Source organism: Poeciliopsis prolifica, unplaced genomic scaffold (assembly GCF_027474105.1).
Source record: "Poeciliopsis prolifica strain line A6 unplaced genomic scaffold, Auburn_PproV2 SCAFFOLD006, whole genome shotgun sequence".
In the NCBI taxonomy this organism is placed as follows: Eukaryota; Metazoa; Chordata; class Actinopteri; order Cyprinodontiformes; family Poeciliidae; genus Poeciliopsis; species Poeciliopsis prolifica.
The window spans coordinates 1,592,896-1,608,215 of record NW_026562381.1 but is presented as its reverse complement, the minus strand read 5'-3'; positions in this window follow the sequence as shown (position 1 = coordinate 1,608,215).

Genomic DNA, 15,320 nt, shown 5'->3' with positions numbered 1-15,320 from the left:
GTGGGGTATTTTCACCACATACTGACCTCCAGGACAAACAAACAGGAGTCAGCAATGACGACTGTAGCGCTGTCTTTAGTGTCCAGATCGCGTTTGGGGCAAACCGGAAGTCCATCCCAAAACCAACCTGGAAGCGACGCCACTCCAAACAAAGGTTCCGCTTCGCCACTAACGCTCCCGTTCCCACCTCAAAAAAGCATTAATTCCACCAGATGAACATGCCTAACTGCAAACAAAATGTAATTTGTTAATTTTTTTTTATTTTAGAAAATAGAAGAAATTGTACATAAAATATTTCAGTTATTAGTGTTGTATAGTAACTAAGTAAAAATACTTCACTACTCTACTGAAGTATATTTTGGAGTACTTCATAATTTTCCTCGAGTATGAAAATATTTGATAACTTTCACTTTTACTTCACTATATTTCCGAACTTAGTTGCATACTCCGATGCATTTTCAATGTGTGGTTAGTTACACGTTACAAAAAAGTGAGAGAGAAACGCAAGTGTTTTGACCCAACCTACTGATTGACTGCAACATAATCGGTAGCCGACTTTGATGCCTGGGCTTTTTTTTTTTTTTTTTTTTTTTTTTTTAATGGATCTTTATTGAGAAACAGAACAAAACAATACAAATACAATAATGACTTCCAGCAGGGGTTATATACATAGACAGTACATCCCCATAATATTTACATGAACAATTTTTTTTTTTAAACAAGGTAATTACAAACAAATAAGGCAATTACATTAGTGCAATTCTGTATAAGACATATCTAATAGAGGCATATTTAAAGTGGAAATATAAAGTAACATTGACAATAAGAGATTAGTATAACAATTAGTAATAGTGTAACAGTAACTAACAAAGGCAGCAAGGGGATTCATAAATTAGGATTACATCAGTGGGCAATTCATCAGTCATTCATAATCAGTCAGGATTCATAAGAGTCAATACAATTCAAAGCTTTCATATATAACTGAAATTCAGATAAAAAGATGTTAAAGACTGGGGATGATCTCAGCACTCTTTGTTTATGAATAAAGAATTTTGCCAAACAAAATATTAAGTTACAACAAAGTTCCATAGTTTTGTTTATTAATAATACTCCAAAAGTTACCATATCTCTAGAAATAGATTCAGGAAGTGTGAATTTGGAACTGATCCATCTTTCTAAGCAAATCCAAAATGTTTTGGTTTGGTTGCATTCATAGAAGATGTGGTCAATCGTTTCAATATCTCGTTCACAAAAGGAGCACTTATTGTCATCAATATTAAATCGATTTTTTAATAATTCTTTTGAAGGGTAAATAGCATTTAAAATTTTAAAGTGTGTTTCTTTAGCTTTAGGTTGAATAGGGAGTTTAAGATAAAGGGATCTTAACCTCTCAATTGATTTATTATCAAACTTGCAAAGAATGTTATTTCTATTTATTTTCCCAGGGAACAAAGTATTGTTTAGACAGTTTCTAATTGTGTGGTTATCAAACTTTTGGTCAGTGAATGAGATTCCATTAATAAATAAATCGGTAATTGTGGGGTAATCGGATTATATGTTATCAAATTTTTAACTTGGTTAATAAATTGGTTCGGAAAGGCATTGACTAATTTGGTAAATTCAGCTCTTGGGGGGAAGAATTGATATTGTTCACATAGTTGTTCATAGTTTACCATGCAACCATTAGCATCCATTAAGTGTATAATGGACCAAATATTCTTCTTCATCCAATCCTTGTAAAATAAGGATTTACCGCGATGTAATATGAATCTGTTATTCCATATGATAGAGGAGTGTGGCGAGTAGTTTGTACATAGAGCATTTTCCAGTATAGTAATACTTGTTTATGGAACTCTGATAGTTTAATTGGCAATTTATGAATATTGAAATCAGCTAGAGTACAAGTTTTTAAACCACCAATTTTGTTAAATACATAATTAGGGACGCAATACCAAAATAATTGAGAATTTTTAACCCAGGATTTCAACCAATTAATCTTAAGGGTTCCGTTAAGGCTTTCAAAGTCAATTACTTTCAGACCGCCATCTTTGATTTCTTTCACCATATGACTTTTCCGTAGGTAGTGTGGCCTGTTCCTCCAAATAAAGTTCATGTTCATTTGGTTAATAGTTTTAGTTAAACTATTTGGGATTGCAGTACTATAGGTTGAGTAAATTAATCTTGATAAACTTTCCATTTTCGTAAGATAAATGCGTCCTAAGATAGAGAGGTCTCGTTGGAGCCATGAGTTAAGTTTGGATTTACATTCTTTAACCTTGTTTTCAATATTTAAAGTTGTTACCTGGGTTTTGGTTATTATAGTGCCCAAATATTTAATTTCAGATTTGATTGGAATGCTGGATATTTCTTTTAGGGGAGTGTCATGGATGGCTATAAGTTCACATTTTTTTAGATTTAGTGTTAATCCCGAAGCCTCAGAGAAAAATTTTATTTTATCAATTACAATTGGAACCTGTTTGTCATTTTTTAAGAAAATGGTGGTGTCATCTGCTAACTGGCTAATGATTAATTCTGTACCAAAAACATCTAATTTCTCAATGTTTGCACAGTTTTTAAGATAGATTGCTAACATTTCTGCAACTAAATTAAATAGATATGGGGAGATGGGACACCCTTGAGGAATTCCAACATTAATGTTAAATCTGGCTGTGGTGCCTTTAGGTAGTAATACACAACTATTAGTGTTTTGATATAAACCTCTAATTAAGTTAATAAAATTGGCTCCAAAACCAAAATGTTCAAGAACTGAGAATAAGAATTGATGTTCCACCGAGTCAAAGGCTTTATAAAAGTCAAGAAAAAGAAGAAAGCCATCGTCTTGGATTATGTCTCTATATTCAATCAGGTCCTTTACCAGCCTGATATTGTTGTGGATTGACCTTCCTTTTAAGAATCCAGATTGTGTTTCTGCAATAATGTTTGAGATTCCTGTTTGGAGACGCATGGTAAATACGTATGTTAGTAATTTATAATCAGAATTTCTGAGTGTAATAGGTCTTCTATTTTCAATAAATCTAGGGTCTTTACCTGGTTTGGGGATACATATAATAATTCCTTGATTCATTGTAGTAGGTATAGAGTAATTTTTAAAGATATCTGTAAAAACATGAAGAAGTAACATTTTAATGTCGTCCCAAAAGTGTTTATAAAAGTTTCCCGTAAGTCCATCTGGACCCGGTGCTTTATTTATTGATAAACGATTAACAGCCTTATCAAGTTCTTCTATTGTAATTTGCTTGTCACATGTTTTCTTGTAGTCATCCTCAATTTTAGGGATAAATGATTCAATTTGTTTTAAAAAATTGTTAGAATGTGATTCTGAAAACTTGGAGGTATATAATTTGTTATAGAATTTAAAAATTTCAGCTGATATTAATTCTTCATTGTCAGTTTCCATATCATTTATAATTAAGGATTTGATAGAGTTCTGTTGTTGTCTTTTTTTTCCAGATTACAAAAATAGGCCGTGTTTTTTCTCCTTCTTCAATCCATCTCGCTCTTGATCTAATAAAAGCCCCTTTGGCCCTCTGGATATACATTTCATCTAATTGGGGTTGGAGAATTCGAATTTTTTGTTTGTCTTCTATTGAAGGATTGGACTTATTGCAATATAAATTAAGTTGTTGTATAATATCTAGTTCTTTCTTTTGAATATCTTTTTTAATTTGTTTACTGAATAAGATAGAAAATTGTCTGATTTTATATTTTAAGAATTCCCATTTTTGACTCGGACTACTTAATTCATCAGAATTCTTAATATCTAGGATTAAATCTTTGATATTTTGACAGTAAGTATCATTTTTAAGGAGACTACAATTACATTTCCAATATTTACTTGAATTTGATTTCCAGTCTTGAGGTTTCATTTGTAAAGAAATAAGACTATGGTCAGTCAACGGTGCAGCAGATATGTCTGAGTTGATTTTATTGGATAATAATTCGTTAGATACCAGCCAATAATCAAGTCTTGATTTGCTACTTGAGCTAAACCATGAAAATTGAGTACAGTTGGGATTTAAATGTCGCCATACGTCAATCAGATTTTGTTCACTGCAAAAATTGTTAAGAGTTATGTTAGGGTAACTTGAATTATGTCTAGAGGGCCATCTATCAAGGAATTCATCATAAACAAGATTGAGATCCCCACCAATTATAACATTTTTGGTTGAATAAAGTGATTTCAGGTGATCTAAGTTCAATGATATTTCCTCAAATAATAATTTGTTTTGGGTTTGGTTGTTATAACCATATATGTTTAACAAAATAAGAATTATGTTATCCAAACAGATAGTAAGAAATATCCAGTGACCAAATTCATCCATTTTATATTTGATAATATCTGACCTTTAAAGTTCTTAAGAAGAATAGCGACCCCTGCTGATCTTGAAGAACCATTACAGAAATAAACTTCATCTCCCCATTGTTTAGACCAAAAGACATTATCTTCCTGTTTAGAATGAGTTTCTTGTAAGAAATTAAATTTGCATTTTGCCCTTTACAAAATAAAAATAAACTTTTCCTTTTAGTTAGATCTCTTAAGCCCCTTGCATTTATAGAAATGAACGAAATTTCACTTTTCAAGTTAAACATAAAAAAATCAACGACACAAGATAAGTAGAACAGAATCGAGTGGGTTTACCTTAAAAGGATTGAACTATAAGTAGCAAAACTCCTGAACATAGAAAAATTATCTGAAGCCAGACATGTTATGTAGAATTATTGAGGTCTTAAGGAACAACTCGTTGTCCATCGATAAAGGCATACGGACCTTTGAAAATCGCCTTTTTCCCAGCTCTCCGTGCTTGTTCCACTTTAGGCCATACTGCCAATCTTGCCTCCCGGTCTTCTTTGCTAAGGTCCTCCGAGAACCTGATGTTGAGCTCTCTGCAGATGGGGTGCTGTTTAGTGGATCTCCAGAGTTCATCCCTGAAGATTCGACCTGTAAACTGGACAATAATCTGCCGTGGGCGGTTGGTGTTGGTCGGGCCGAGGCGGTGTACCGTGTCGAGAATAAAGTCCATCTTCTCTTTCCAGTGAGGCATGATCTGCTTAACAACATTCGCAACTTTCTGTCTTGTGTCTTCCTCCTTTTCCTCTTTTAATCCGTTAATGCGTAGATTCCATCTTCGTTTGTAACGCTCTGATTCTGCCGCTTTTCTTTCAATCTCCTGAACCTTCTTTGTCAGCTCGGCATTTATAGTTTTTAAGCTGTGTAATCTGAACTTCCTGTTTTACGATTGTATCTTTGCAGTCCTGAATTTCGGCGTTGTTAAACTCCACTGCTTTAGCAATATCTGCAATGGAGAGCGTGTTTCGTTTCATTTCTTCTCCAAAGTTTAGCATCATTTTCTGTAGATTCTCAACTGCTTCCAAAATTTTGGTATTGGATGCGCCTGAACTGATCTCCTCGTCCCCTTTTGTTTTCTTCTGCGGTACAGGAGGTTTGCATGGCGATGTTAAGGCGTTTTTAGTTCCTTTAGCATCAGTATCCATACAGTAGTGAGTAATCAAGGCCTTCTTAGCTTTGCTGTTAGCCATTATCCACGTTGTTTTCCTTTTAGCTTAGAGTTGTTTTCCCGTTATCAATGGACGTTTCAATTCAGTATTATCACTTTTAACTTACAAATATGGTCCTTTTGGTGTCTCTTCTGGACTTCCAAGATGTTTTAATCATTTATTTTGGGAGTTCGCTACCCAGAGCTCATCACAGCGTCCGCTCTCTCCGCCATCTTTTTCGCCCCTATCTTGATGCCTGGGCTTGTTCATCACCACCAATAGGATGCACCTGTTTCTATGTGCTAATGCTAATATCTCCCGATTGACAGATTAATAAACGGAGACCGCCTCCAAACCCAGACTTGGTGCTTTGTGGTTTGTCCGATCACCACACACACAAAGCAGAAGTACACCTGTCACACTGACTCCTGTTTGTTTGTCCTCCAGGTTGTATCATTACTGTTACAGTAGTCCTGACTTCCGGGACCTGCAACATAAGCAATAGTCAATGTTATGGTCAGTGATTTAAAAAATAAAAAACAAGTTTAACCTCTTGTATGGTTAAAACTGATAATATTCCCTGACTGCAGATAAACTGCTTCACATCCAGTATCTGAATGTGAATCTGTGTTAGTGAGTGCTGTCACTAACACAGATTCTCTGTGTTAGATTCTAAATATCAATTCTCCCATTGCATTTTTTCAATTTCATAAGAGCTCTATCTAAGATTAATACTAATGAGGTGGACATATTATTATTTGGAACTTTTAAAAAGTCTTTGGAAAATAAACATCTAATAAAGAGACAATGATTTAAAAAGAGGAATTTATTTCAAAACATGACCCATAATTATAAAACATTTTTCAACGTGGAATAACGTACTTTCATGTTTTACACGTCGCTTTTATTCAAAGATAGCTTATAAAAAGGTTGGAAATACATAAGAATACAAATAACAGAACGTTTAACACATTTATCTTCAGTATGTAGAATTATTCAAAGTAAAAGTGCCCGCATGCAAATGCTGTATGTAAATTGTACTGTGACGTCACCTCCACCTGATTGGCTCATCTGGTCACGTGATCCTGTTGCATATTCAAAGCCCTGATCATACGTCACAGATGACGTCATGACGTATGAACCAGAGTCCTTGAATGTCGGCCCTCGCCACCATTTTGGTCGCTAATTTCTTTTCTCTCTTGCGGGCTGTTTGTAAGAACGAACCAGCTAGAGGAAGGCGAGATTATCATCTGCCTTTACCTCCCTCTGCATCTGCCCCTCCATCTTTTCAGATGCGGGTGCTATCACAGACTGAGGACGAGGGTTCGTTGACAAGTCCAGCCACATGAGACAGAAAAGAAAAGTATTAGTGCCTCGGCCCTTTTTTTAGAGACTTAGTCTTTAAAAAAAGACGTGGTTTGAGTTGCCACTCGAGGGGCCTCTTTTTTTGAAGACTACGTCTTTAAGAAAAGAGGCCTTGGCACGAATACTTTTCTTTTTTGTCTCATGTGGCTGGACTTGTCAACGAACCCTCTTCCTCAGACTGTGCTAGAACCTGCATCTAAAAAGATAGATGCAGAAAGAGGTAAAGGTAGAATGATAATCTAACCTTCCTCTAACTGGTTAGTTCTTCCAGCCTGCAAAACAGGAAAGGGATTAGTGTTAATTTTAAATCTTTAGTACCTTAGTTTAGACATTTAACCCTAAGTAACACTAACTTTTATTAGACATTCAGTAGAAACTTAGACCTTTCATTAGCATGAACATTTTCTGTTCATTTGCATGAAAGGTGACCAGATTTCCAAGACTAAATCTTTGGACATTCTCGCTCGGTGACAAAGAGCAAATTTATCAAGATAAAATGAAGAAACTGGGACAGTTATGGTTTACATATTTATTAATACTTAAAACATTAAAAATCAAACAGCAGCAGCGCATCTCTCCACACAGTAGTAATATTTCTAGTAACTGATATAAATTCTGGCTCAATTAAAATGATGGTAGTTCAAACTTATTAGCAGTTTGGTGTCTGTGACCTTAGAGCTGATGGACCTTTTGTCTCTTCTGTCCAAAGGTCTCTGTGGTAAATTTAGCCTCATTTTTTAATTATTTGCTTTCCTCTTTGGACATCCTTGGTCATCTCACATGAAGCCCACCTTGACCTTGGAGTTCACTTTTACTATCTGAACTCTTTCTTAGTAACCATTCATATCATAAATCTCTTGAGTTTGTCATTAATGTTCTTCCTGCGGCCACAGCCAGGTTGAATGGTTCCAGTCCTGTGGACCTTAAGTTTCAGAATAATCTGTGCAACTGCAGTCATCTTAGTCTGTCATTTTCTTATTCTGTTCAACCTCAATTCAAAAACAAAGTCTGATTTTTTTATTGGTTAATTTTCAGTAAATCTTCATTTGTCACTTTTGTCAGTTTCATGTTGTTTCAGTGACAACTGTGGGTTCTCAGTCTTTAACAGAAGATACCAACAAACTTTGTCCACATGTGGATGTTGTGCCCGAATGGACACATATGTGTGCATAAATACGTGAGTTGTGTGTGTAAAGTTATGTAGTTGATATGTGAGGACACTGTGTGTGTTTGAGATGAGTAAACTCTGGTCAGGAAGTCCACCAACATGAGCTCATCTCTGGACCCGAAAATCCTCTTCTGTCTGGTGAAGATCCATCAGCCACATGGTCGAGAGGTCTAGATAGAATAAGAGCAGAAAAGATTATGTGAAAAACTAAGAAACACCACAACAATAGTAAAGAGAAACACTTAAAATGAAAATATAAGATATTAAATACGTTTTATACTTCATATTTCATTCTAGCTTTTTTCAGTATTCCCATTTTCATCATTTATTCAGTCTATCAGAATATTTTTCTCCTGTCTCATATCTTATCATTCTTAGACAAAGACATATCATGATATCCTACAAAAACATTAGAATTTATATGACATCCTGAAAATGTACAATTTAATAAATAAAAATTAGATGTTTTCTTTTAGAATTTAGTAATTTTGAGATGAAAAGCTGGATTCTTTCTAGTAAAATCTTAGTATAAATATGAACTTTTTCATCAATTGATGAAATCTCAAAAATGCCATATTGAGCAAAAATAAATAAATTGTTCTAAACCAACAGTAGAGATAATCTCCATCCTCATCAGTTTCAATTCATGTTCAGTTTTCTTGTCACTGAGTGATTCCGTTTATTGTGAGAATAATAACATCTGAAACCTGCAGCTAGTGGAAGACACCCAATGGACTCTGCGTTGTGTTTGTTGTGTTCCGTGCAGGAGAGGAATCGGACACAAGGCTATTCGTCGTGGGGAGACTTTGGCGCGTTTATTTCGACCATCTTACAAACAGTAAACACACCGTCAGCATTCAATCGTTTTCTTTTTACAAAATAATCAAACATCACCAGCTCAGCATATTAATGTAATGTATATCTTACACCGGGCTAGCAGAGCCGCTGCTTACCGTACAGGCGGTAACACACGTAGGGAATACAGCAGCTCACGCACAAAAATCCCGCGACTACGGTGTCCCGGCAGGACAAACATGTCAAATTGCAGTAGTGCCAGCATTTAGAGAAAACAACAGCACCCTCAGTTGGAACACTTATGCACTGCTTTACACTTGGAAAATACGACCCGATGATGGCCAGTTAATTGCAAAACATCTTCCTGTTGCGATTTCTCTCACTCTGGCTAATTCTGTAGCTGTTCGTCGTCTTGATGTGTTTGTTAATAAAAGCTTAGCTTTATTTTATTGATTCAAATCTTTATGACGGCAAACATTAGCCCAGTTCAAACAAAACGTTGTTTCACACGTACCGAATCAGGTCAGCTGGTGAAAACTCGAGCTCTCTTCTTCCTGCTTGTTGTCTTTTCTGGCAGCGCGCGCTGCTTTTCTTGATGTTTATTGGCTGTTGGCTGCGATGCTCGTCTTCTCTGTAACGTTAACAGGAGCGAGCAGCTACAGTAAGTGCTATGGTTGCGCGCAACACGCTTTTTACCACTCACTGCCGAGCCGGTGGAAAAGGGGCAATGAAGTTTCCGGCCACCGTAATAACGATCTATGTTTTTCCTCATTCATAAAAATGCTAAAATCGGGAACTTTTCCGGGAAATCGGGGACGTCTGGTCACCCATAAAGGGCCTACATTAAAACACTGTGACGTTCAGACTGTATGTATATAGAACTGTGACGTCAGCGACTGTATGTAAATAGAACGGTGACATCACAGACTGTATGTAAATAGAACGGTGACGTCACGGACTGACATCACGGACTGACGTCAAGATAGAATAAGAGCAGAAAAGATTATGTGAAAAACTAAAAAACACCACAACAATAGTAAAGAGAAACACTTAAAATGTAAGATATTAGATATTAAATATGTTTATACTTCATATTTCATTCTAGCTTTTTTTTTTCCCATTTTCATCATTCATTCAGTTTATCAGAATATTTTTCTCCTGTCTCATATCTTATCATTCTTAGACAGAGACATATCATGATAGCCTACAAAAACATTAGAATTGATATGACATCCTGAAAATGTACAATTTAATAAATAAAAATTAGATGTTTTCTTTTAGAATTTAGTAATTTTGAGATGAAAAGCTGGATTCTTTCTAGTAAAATCTTAGTATAAATATGAACCTTTTTCATCAATTGATGAAATCTCAAAAATGCCATATTGAGCAAAATATAAATAAATTGTTCTAAACCAAGAGTAGAGATAATCTCCATCCTCATCAGTTTCAATTCATGTTCAGTTTTCTTGTCATTGAGTGATTCCGTTTATTGTGAGAAACTTTATATGTATAAAGTGATATCTAACATCTGAAACCTGCAGCTGGTGGAAGACACCCAATGGACTCTGCGTTGTGTTTGTTGTGTTCCGTGCAGGAGAGGAATCGGACACAAGGCTATTCGTTGTGGGGAGACTTTGGCGCGTTTATTTCGACCATCTTACAAACAGTAAACACCGTCAGCATTCAATAGTTTTCTTTTTACAAAATAATCAAACATCACCAGCTCAGCATATTAATGTAATGTATATCTTACACCGGGCTAGCAGAGCCGCTGCTTACCGTACAGGCCGTAAACACACCGTAAGGAATACAGCAGCTGACGCACAAAAATCCCCGCGACTACGGTGTCCCGGCAGGACAAACATGTCAGAATTGCGGTAGTGCCAGCATTTAGAGAAAACAACAGCACCCTCTGTTGAACACTTATGCACTGCTTTACACTTGGAAAATACGACCCGATGATGGCCAGTTAATTGCAAAACATCTTCCTGTTGCGATTTCTCTCACTCTGGCTAATTCTGTAGCTGTTCGTCGTCTTGATGTGTTTGTTAATAAAGCTTAGCTTTATTTTATTGATTCAAATCTTTATGACGGCAAACATTAGCCCAGTTCAAACAAAACGTTGTTTCACACGTACCGAATCAGGTCAGCTGGTGAAAACTCGAGCTCTCTTCTTCCTGCTTGTTGTCTTTTCTGGCAGCGCGCGCTGCTTTTCTTGATGTTTATTGGCTGTTGGCTGCGATGCTCGTCTTCTCTGTAACGTTAACAGGAGCGAGCAGCTACAGTAAGTGCTATGGTTGCGCGCAACACGCTTTTTACCACTCACTGCCGAGCCGGTGGAAAAGTTTCCGGCCACCGTAATAACGATCTATGTTTTTCCTCATTCATAAAATGCTAAAATCGGAAACTTTTCCGGGAAATCGGGGACGTCTGTTCACCCATAATGGGCCTACATTAAAACACTGTGACGTCACAGACTGTATGTATATAGAACTGTGACGTCAACGACTGTACGTAAATAGAACTGTGACGTCACGGACTGACGTCAATGATCGGCTGAACCAGAGTCTTTGAATGTAGGCCATTTGCGACCTTTACTGATCCTTTTTCTGTCTTGCAGGCTCACTGTAAGAACGAACCTCTTGGAGGAAGGCCAGATTATCATTTCTGCCTTTACCCTCTCTCTACATTTTTTGTAGATGTAGGCTTTAGCATAGACTGAAGAAGAGGGTTTGTTGACAGCGCAGCCACAAGAGATGGAAAAGGGAATATTAGTGACATGGCCTCTTTTTTAAAGACTTTTGTCTTTTTTAAAAAGGCCCCTCGAGTGGCAAGGTCAATCCTTGTCGCTTTTTTTTGAAGACTATGTCTTTAAAAAAAAGCACGGGGACTAATACTTTTCTTTTTCACCTCATGTGGCTGCATTGTCAATGAACCCTCGTCTTCAGTCTATGATAAAACCTACATCTAAAAAGATGGAGGGATAGATGTAGAGGGGTAAAGGCAGAAATGATAATCTAACCTGCCTCTAACTGGTTCGTTCTTACAGTCTGCAAGACAGAAAAGGGATTCTTGACCAAATTACAGACAGCATCCATTCAAAGACTTTGGTTCAGACGGTCATGACGTCAATCTGTGGCGTGTGATTCGGGGTTTGAATTTGATTTTTGCCATCATACATACATTATTTTCCATGTGACAGAAGGAAAAGTTTACCAAAATATAAAAAATGTCATTACTTTTTACTTACCCTTTTCATTACATTACTTGAGTAGATCCATTTTTACAGTAATTTCCATACTTAAGTAAAAGACATTTCAGATACTTTAAGACTTTAACTCAAGTAACATTTCAGTCAGTGACTTGGACTTTCACCAAAGTCATATTTTGGAGAGGTACCTATACTTTTACTTGACTCTGAGATTTCAGTACTTTATACAACACTGTCTGAATTACCCGACAGCAGCTTATCGTCACCACAGCAAATATTTATTTTCCTCTGAAAATAACTAAATAAAACATGCAGTGGAGATGAAAATATTATGTTTTGATTAATGGCACATTTGGTTCCTTATACTCTTCATCTCCACCAATTACTCACTATTTAAATTTTCCAAACTAGTTTGAATCTGTTTACAATATAAACTAAGCGGTTTCTAAATTGAATTTATATTTTAAAATAGTTTATTTCTGGTTTCTAGCTGCCCTGCTTGTTTAAGGAGTTCCTATCTAGGCAATAAAAGGTCATAGTTCACAATGCTTTCAGATGTTTACACAAACTGACATTTGTCTGCCAGCCAGGTGTGGTTTTCAACACACCTGTTGTACCTCTTCTAGTAAGACAAAACGCTTGCACACAAATTTGTCAAACTTCTGTTCATCTCCCAATGTTTTGCTGCTTTGCCCTCTCAGTAGCTGGACCTGCTCCTGAGTGCTTTATAATCACTCTGCTGTTTCTGCTCCGTCTCCTGGATGCCAGGCGACTCGCCCCCACCTCCATGGTGCACGTGGCCACCATCAGTGCCCATATTTCAGACAGTGAAACCAAGCTGAAGAGTCTCTTTTCAGTTTTCTGGAGGAGACTCAGGGCAGAAGCCTTATGAGTTTCTCAGAAGGATTTGTACTGAAGCCAAGTTTTGAATGCAAGGAGCCCTTTGTCTGCTCCCTTCTGAACCCGAGGGAAAGCCTGAGTCAAAGAGGCCGTCTGCCAAAACGGCCTTTCTTCTTGCTAAAACCTCAGAAAAGAAAGCGGGTAAGCTTCACACCTTGTTTCTGTGCCAAGTGTGCATGTGCAGGAAGTCCTCATTCTCCCCCCAGTAGAGCGTCTGCCTTCCATGACAATCAGGCCAGCGAGTTGGCAGCGTATGACCTTCCTCACCAACAATGTAAGGAGGATGAGACACAAAAAGCTTCACCCACTGTGACCTGGCTCCACAAATAGTTGTCAGTTTGAAACTGTATCTTTTTGGATCATGGATCATGTCCTGTCCAAATCGAGGCTCTTCACAATGACGGCGGCTTTGAACCCCAGACAGAAAAAAGGTGCAAAGCCGGGCCAGGAAAGGCTGAGGGCATTTCCACATCCTCCGCTGTGGCTGACCCAGGAGTACGAAGCGGGCAGGGATGGCTGTCATGATCCGGGTTTTGGTCCTGAATTTTCTCTTTCATTCCCTCCATTAATTGACGCAGCGGTTTTTGTTTTCTTGATCGTTTTCCCTGTTCACGGTTAAGTTCACTGTGTCTCTGGTTTTTTGTTGGATCCTCTGTGTTGCATGTTTGCACCAATGTGTGTGGAAGCTTGAAATAAAATACCTGACTTACTGCTAACCTGAGCTCCGCTCGAACTTCCTCTTCGAAATGATGGCTAGATATGATACAGGCATTTGGAAATTTTGACATGTCGACATGTATATATATGTATTACTGTCAACACCTATAATTTTTTTATCACACCTGTTATCACACCTGCAGCACTGACTCATTGCTGCAGGAAGTATGAAGCAGATTTGATTCACAGGTGTGGATGAGAGTTTGAAAAGTAGCCTGTGTCACTTTTGATTATTTTCAGGGATTAATAAAATATAAGCAAAGTGAAATGTGTGAAGTGTGCATCTTTTCATTCACAGCCTTGGACCGAAGCCAGACCAGGTACTGAACAAAAGGTTGTTGAACCTAAAAAGCTGAGAGAGACGTTATAAAATACTGAATTTGGAAAAATAAATACAAGGCCAAAAGAAGTTTTGCAGCTAAAACAAAGAGCTGAAAAAATGTTCAGCAAGTAGCATAAAAATTGGAAGGATCTATAATTCAGGAAGTGAAGCAAAATCTTCATAAATACCTGGAATGTTTGAGGAAGCTGATCTCTATCGGGAAAAGGTGAATTGTGACCGCCAGGTTGGAGGTCAAGACCTGCTTCCTGTGGAGATGTTCAAGTATCTGCATGTCTTGTTTATGAGAGATGATAGGATGGAGTGAAAGACTGACAAGCTGCCAGAAAGAGGAAGCTGCTCCAGTCTGGCGAAGAAAGAACTGAACCAGACGGTAAAACTACTGACCTTCTGCTCCGTCTAGTCGCTATACTTTACCTGGTCCAGACCTGGACATCTACCATTCTGCAACTTATTGGTAAAAAATCATTCAACAAAATCTGGTTTCCCAAAAACACATTTGATCCTTTGAACCAACTTTCACTGTCATGTTTGCACACAGCTGATATAAATCAAAGTGACCCAGATAGCAAAGCACAGAGATGAGGTATTGTGAGTGAGTAAAAGGAGGAGAGGATTCTGGGAAATATTAGTTCATCACAATTTGTTTCCATCATAATAACAAACCATGATATATCAGTTGTATGTTTTTTCTATTTTCTACAGGTTTCCATTAAATACTATTTAAATCTAAAAACCAGTCTGCCTTGTTTACTTGAATACAAGCTAACCAGGCTAAATGCTATTAGCAATACAAGCTAACAACTACAAATTTCTCTTTGATTTCCACTTTAAAATCCAACTTGTTCAAACAGAAAAGGTTTTAATATATTTAATGAGATATTATGTTTTTGCGTCAGTAACTGGTTTTATTTGCACAGTAACCAGATTGGATATTGAGGAAAGAGAAAAATGCAAAATGCTTACGTTCAGTCCGAAACACAATCATGCTGTGGATAAGAGAGTTTTCTTTTTCTTTTCTTTTATTTATAAAGGCAAAACAACAAACTGAAAAAGTTAAACTTCTGTGGAGGTGATGTTTATTGTATAAATTGTGAGAATCAGTGATCTTTCAACCAGTGCAGGTTGGTTTTATTTCCAATATTCACCATATTTAAACTTAAAATATCCTCACACCACATTACCAGTCAGACAAATTGAGTTTTTTTTCTATTCTTTATTTTTTTGGGGGATTTCTAATTAAAGAGTGTTCTGTATGGTGGCAGCTAACAAGTTTACGTTTACAAGTTTTCCACTTATACAAGCAA